The sequence below is a fragment of the Bombus impatiens genome, unplaced genomic scaffold (assembly GCF_000188095.3).
Source record: "Bombus impatiens unplaced genomic scaffold, BIMP_2.2 scf_0406, whole genome shotgun sequence".
Lineage (NCBI taxonomy): Eukaryota > Metazoa > Arthropoda > Insecta > Hymenoptera > Apidae > Bombus > Bombus impatiens.
The window spans coordinates 1,119,493-1,126,297 of record NT_176825.1 but is presented as its reverse complement, the minus strand read 5'-3'; the positions used below and the strand labels follow the sequence as shown (position 1 = coordinate 1,126,297).

The following is a 6,805-nucleotide window of genomic DNA, read 5'->3' as shown; positions in this document are numbered from 1 at the left end:
TGCCTCGCTTTTTGTAAAATCTCCCATCTTCCACCATTGCCTCTCTCCACCACCACACACACTACCACCATCACCTCTGTCCTTCTCCGTCTTCTCCTCCACCTCCACCTATCTCCTCCGCCTCCACCTCCGTGTCGTTCTAACTCTTCGTTGTCCTGGACTCTCTCCTATGGTGTTTTGTTGGATATATATATATACGTATATATGTGTATATATATACACATATATATACACCATAGGATACGTGCGCATCGGTCGGAGGTGTCCCGTCGATGTACAGTGGCGAAAAGGCTCGAGTACGATACACTGACTCTGACAGGAGGAAACGTTACACTAATCGGCCGGGATGTCTCTTCGATTTAGCTATTTCGTCCGAGTCAATTTCGTCAAAGGGGGCAAACTTTTTCAACCTGACTCCGAACAAACGCTTTTCTTCCGATCCTTTCCTTTGTATAGCACAACCTAGAATTCGACAGGAGCTCTTCCCTCTGTCGAACGCCAGTGGCATGTGTATACAAAAACTATATTTTCATCGTCTAGAAATCTCTTGAAATTTCATACAACACCCTTGTTCGCAATTTCTCGCATCCCAGCTTAATAACACAATTTCTCGGTATCGAGTGAACTAGAAACTGGGAAAAAGTAAAATCGCGGTAACTAAAAGCTTCGATACTAACCCTTTGACAGCAAAGACAACATACTCGAGTAACCCGGAGCGAGGCAAGTACGAGCCTGAGAGGAGGAATTACAACCTTCGGTGGTCGTTATAAGACTGAATCGAATACATACGTATGTAAGTACATTGTGGCGCATCTACAGGAATCGTCGTAAATAGGCAGGAAGAGACGAGGAGGAACCATTCGAAAACAGCGATCTGTATTTAACCGTGTGAACTTTCATTACGATTTCAATGACGTCCAAGGTAACAAGACTTGGATCGGTCCAAATATAAATGGCCCGCGATATTATAAAAATATAATGATCCGCGAGGGATTGGCCCGTTTCCGTGTGCCGAAGATACACGGACTAGGCCACGTCCTTCGTCAGACGAGGTTGCTTTCGGGTTAATCCGGTCTCCTCGCTAAAAGCAAGCAAGCGAGACGCGAGCGTGGTTGTCCTTTTCAGAATCTCGCGGGTATCACGTACCCGAGCGAGCCACATACACACTCCCGCCCCCTGCTGTTCCCTCCTCTTCCTCTTGCCGCCCCTTCCTGGGCCAGTGTAGCGGCGCGAGTTGAAAGCTCGAGAGCGGGAAAGAGTACGGGAACTTCCGGTGGAACGATCCAACGAGTCAGGCATTCCGCGGCGGCAAAGTTCGAGCTGGTCGGGCCCGAGGCTCGCTCTTAATGACGCCAGAATCAACGGCGGAAGTGTGCTTTAGAGTTCTCGAGCACGACTCGAAGCGATCGAGTCGAACGAGATCGTTGTTTGCCCTGTGAAGCCGTTTCGTAAACAGCTGCCCGATACTGGTTCGCGATGTTCGCGTTCTCTAGAGCCTGCTCGAGCGGCTTCTTCGGCGAAATGAATTTTAAAAAAGGGGACGACCGTTTAAGTCGACGTTAGAACCGTTTGAACCGAACAGATTTTTAGGAAAAGAAGGAAAAACGATTGCCGTAGAAGTGTAATTGGACGAGAAACGATTTTAAGCGAAGCGAACGCGCAGCTCGAGTCGGGTTATCGTGAAAGAAAGATATACGCTATTGATCGGTGTTAACAACCGGAAGTAATACGATACGCTATTGACACGTTATAAATAAGAAGGGGGCAAGGTAGCGGCGCGCGTGGTTCGCGGAGCTTTTGCATCGTGGCCGGCAATACGATTACGCGCTGGCTCTCGACCGTTTTTTAAATTATACCGTAAATTACACGGCATCGCGTGAGTATCCTAAAGTATTTAATAAGCATGCATACACGTTTGTTTATGCGCCGGGGAACCTCCCCCCTCTTCTTCCACTCTGTTTCGCCGCAGCACTATCGATCCAGAAAAATCCTGTGAACCGAAACGCGGAAACGCGTACATGCAATGACCGATGATCGCATGCCGCAAAAACGCAGCCTGCGAGGATTCCGTTCGATATTTTATGAATCATGGACCGCCAGGCATCGCGCGACATCCTCGCCGCGTTATTCGTGTCAACCATCTGCACGAGTATGTATATATACGTTGTACAACGTCTGATGTTATTTCGTAGTCATCACAGTCATCGTTGTAATCGTGTTCTGTAACTATAGTTGGCAGATGATGTGTCGAGAATCGACTTTTTATCACTTTTACATCTTTTATGTTTAATATGTTTGTTTGCTGTCTTTGCTTATAATCCCACGACGTATACAACAACAATTAAACAAATGGAAAAGGACAAGAGAAACGCGGACTAAACCTATAAATAACTTGATCACTCGTTGCACATGCTTGTTTTTGTTGCTATACTTGTCATAAGAAAATTAACGATTATTAGAAAACATGGTATAATCGAGCGTTTGCTCGACGTTAATGTAGGTAATCCCAATGACATAGAAGGGTTTTTCCCAAGAGTGATATTGGCTGGTTCGAGCACAACCAGCCGGATTTCCAAAGAATCGGTCGCGTCGTTAAAATGCAACAGGTTTTCGAGACCGGCCGGATGGATCCGAGTTCTCAATCCGGCAGAGCATTCCTCTAGAGAGCAAAGCCTCTCTTCTCCCTTTGCGCGCCAAGACTCCGAATGACCCGTGCCTTTTACAATTTTACTTCGAGTTCGCTACGCTTAATGAGAATAACAACGATGGCCGTCAAACGCCACCCAGAATAGAAGCGTTCCAATTTAGTTCTCGCAACCTTTCCCACTGTCCTAGAAATCCATACGTTCCTCGTACTTTTCGCGTTACGTAACATTTTCGTTTCCCACGATACTTTTGCAATTTTTGTTAACGCCGACGACTTCGTGCCGTTTGTTACTTTCGGATCACGATGTATTCCAATTGTACACGATCGTCGTTAACAGGTCATAAAATCCTGGCAGCGGTATGCGAGATACAATGACCTAGCACTTCTGCTGGCAGACGGTCTGCGAACAATCGACGATGGAATAAAGGGTGTTGCACGATTTCGCTAAGCAAGAAAATCGATCGGCAAAGATAAACTACGTTAAAAATTACCGATTGTTGAAATAACAAGCATACGTTTTACACAACTTTTCCTGGTTGTCTCGCTCTTTTTCATCTATCATAACCGGACGTATCGTATACGAAGGAAGAAAAATACTCGGTCGATATTATTATTCATGAGCTTTTACCATGAACTCTTGCCACCAATTACCATGTATAATTGGAATCAATTATCGATATGCATTGTTAATCCCATTGTATTCCAGCATACGTACATAGTGCATAACGCATGTGATCATTAATCTATCTTCGCTAAATATCCTATATCGCGTGTGATTCCGGCATTAATTCACAATCGAAGTGAAATCTATCAAAAACACTGGCCAATAGTAGATCTCGGTCCTTAATATTGTTTCGTAGTAAATGGAATTTCAAATGTTTCGGTGGAATAAGATTCTATTCCACTGACGAATTATAGGAACGACATATAACACATTTATCAGAAAGTTTTCTCATGTTCCCTATAGTTTCGAAGACAGCGTCAGAGAAACGAATCTCTGAGAGCGAGGGAAAATGAAATTTAAAACTGCTTGGCTAAAAAGATATCCTCGTCCCTTTATCTGATATTCATTGTATAAACGCGTAGAACTTTCATCGAAATCAGCGTAGCGGATGTTCCTTAGTAAATCCTTTGAATAAATCTGGTCACGTGACTAGTTATCAGTCTACAGCATCGACGGGGAAGAGAAAAATCGAATCCTCGACCAATCGATTCGCACAGCTGGTTTTCCACAGCGTGCACGTACGCATGGAGAGATAGAATAAACGAGTTCCGGGCGTGTGTGAGCGTGCATGTGTGTATGGGCCACGTACCACGCGGCCAAGCAATGGGAATGACGCTCTCTCGAGTGCTACTGATACTACTGAATGAACTTTGACACCGCCTCTACTCGTATGACTAATACGAATTTACTTTGCGATCCACTGTGTTACTAAGCTTTTTTGTTCTTCCTATGTGTCACTTACGTTGACTCATGAAAATATTTAGACAATTATTATAGAAAACTTCTATGTCCATATCGTACATAAAAGAATTCGGAATATCATTAAGCACTGTAAAGAGAAACGTAAGATTTCAAATCAATTTGAAAATGTACGTGAAACTTACAATTTCTTTAGACAGTTGCTTAGTAAAGCATTAGAAGATGTACTAATAACAGACGAAATTTCAGAATATTTCGTACAACACGCGTAGATGCATTCTATGCTGCTATCGATAATTCGTTTCGTTCAAATAATAAATTTATCATCAACTAACAGCAACTAATTTACTAGATAGTAAGCGCGGTTCGATGCTACGAATCGATCGATCGGTCGGAAATCGTGTATCGCTGAATCAATTCAACAGTTAGGCAAGATTGGTAGAGCAGCAGCACCGTATGATGTTCTGTGCGATCGCAACGAGCGTACGCGTAGCGTAGGTTCAAACGCACGTGTGTAAGTCTGTCAGCTCGCCCCTTCCAACGACGTCGCTCTCCCTCCTTTCACGGCTCTGACGAAACTCTCGACTCTATTGGTCCGGCCCTTATCCTTCCCCGCGCTGCCGCAGACGACTCATTCCATTCAGTCACCCGTACGAATTCGACGCTACCACGTTACGACCATGCCGCGTGCTCTCTTTCCTTTCTCACTCTCGCGCCTCGTTTCCCTTTCTTTTCCCTCTACAGTAGTTACATCTATCCCTCTCGCTTGTTGTGTTGTTCGTGGCTCTGCCTCGATCTTTCCGCCGTGCTGCCTCGATGCCACGCTCTCTGTCTCGCCGCGCGGCACACACAACAGCAACGTGCGTCGCGGAAACGTTCGCACAGTTTCTAACCTGACCTACGCGTCGCACGGCCAGGGGCGAGAGATCCCGGTGCAATGTCATCCTGTTAAGAAGTTCGCGTTTTCTTCGAACACCCATGAATTCGTTTTAACCCGGAGAAATTGAAAATATCGCGAGAAGGTTTCGTAGCTGGCGATATCATATGGTGGAAATATGTTTTTAATTTCAATTGGTTCTTATGAAAACGGCAATTAAAAATAAATATCACATATTACGTACGTTGTTCCGTCGAAGTCGCCTGTCAAAGCTGTGCGATACTTCCTAGCTGTGAGAATGATCGATGACTCGTAGTCCTCGAGTCCGGAAGTGAATCACTCTGTAGTTGTTGCTTGTATCACGCGGCACAAATTTGATTCGAACTACAGACGGTCTCGACACACTTGGCACAACTCTTCGAAACTTTCTACGAAAGCACGCGCGCAAAAAATGTTGGCGTTTGAATGGTTGCTACTCGTGAATCTGTGAGCGCGGGTCCGAATGCGATCGCCGATCGAACGGCGAAAATTAACCAGCACAAACGCGAGGGGACGCGGGTTTGAAAAAAAAATGTTTCCAACGGTATCAATGAAAGTCACCAGCAGAGAGCAGGCGCGTACAGAAAAAACAGAGATAACAATATACGATTTCCGCCGAGTCAGCGGCAAGATACGCTGCAAAACATAGTGTTCAAGTTAAAATAGTCGACTATAGTCTCTTGAGGTCCGAAGAAGCTCAGTTGCCTTCGTCGCGCGCAGAGATGCGCGAGACCGCTGTTTCTCCCTCCCTTTCCCACTCCTGACTCTTTCGCGTTATCCGTCTCGTTCTCCCTCTTTCTTCCTCTCTGTCTTTCCTTCGCCTTTTTCGCTCGGTGCGTCTTCTCTCCTGCTCGCACCGCTACTTCTGTACCCTTTTGTCCGGGAAGAAGAAACGGAGGTCGAGAGAGCTCGTGCCCTCGGTTATGGTTATATACTATACACGAATGTAAAATCGGAGTGGCGAGAAACCGAACGGCGCTATTTCGATTTCCATTCGAACGTACGGGAAGAATCGCAGAGCTTGTAGCTTGTATTCCTTTCGATCTCGGCCAATCGCACGGAGATAAATATTCGAGTGAACTTTTGCGGAAAAGCAATTCGTCGAACGAGCGATAAGAAAGGTCAGCGTTCGTTGCGCGACTGCCGGAGCGCGATTCTCACTCGGCTCGTTGAAATTTAAGTAGATTCGATCGGAATCGTTTACGCTCAACGGTTCGCGTACTTAACACCGACGCGACACACAGATGTCACGTTTAACTCTCCCGGCCGACGTAAATTTTATTGCGACATCGATGCGAACTCCGATGCAGAGAGTTCAATACACGAGAAACGATACCAACAATGCTCTCTATTCATTCCATCGTCTATGTTGCGTATTTTTTCCCCTCTCGACGTGGTCGCGCCCGAATACGTGAGATCTCTGAAAGGAGAGGCTGCAAGCACGTTTTTCCTAAAACACGTACGCGGATTCGCGACCGTACACGCACATCTCTACCCCACCTCGTCACATTTTCGACTTCCGTATGTTGTGTGTATAATACGCGCACGCACCACGTTTCCCCCCGAACGAATATAACGCGTGTATGTCACTGGCGTGTGCGAGTGAACGAGTCGGAACGATGCACAGAGCGAAAGAGAGAAAGAAAGGGAAAGGGAAAGGGATGGAGAGGAAGGGAGGGGAGTCCGAGGAAAATAGTAAAGGATTGAGAGAGAGAGAGAGAGAGAGAGAGAGAGTGAGACACAGAGGGAAATAAAAAACGAAGATGAGTCTAACTTCCGAGCGACGAAAAAAGAAACGCAGAATGGAAAGCGGCGGGTG

The 6,805-nt window shown here is 45.9% G+C and overlaps 1 protein-coding gene across 4 annotated transcripts in view; it reads right to left on the bottom strand.

Moving 5' to 3' along the window:
- The window catches only part of LOC100741505, an 83,032-nt gene that overhangs the window by 57,928 nt on the left and 18,299 nt on the right, over window positions 1–6,805 (bottom strand). Inside the window, exon 2 of one of the 4 annotated variants that reach the window (XM_012386646.3) lies at window positions 5,192–5,375. The exons of the other annotated variants lie outside the window; for them this stretch is intronic. The gene's annotated coding sequence lies outside the window, so the exon portion shown is untranslated. The remainder of the gene's footprint in view (window positions 1–5,191; window positions 5,376–6,805) is intronic. 4 annotated transcript variants of the gene reach the window in all.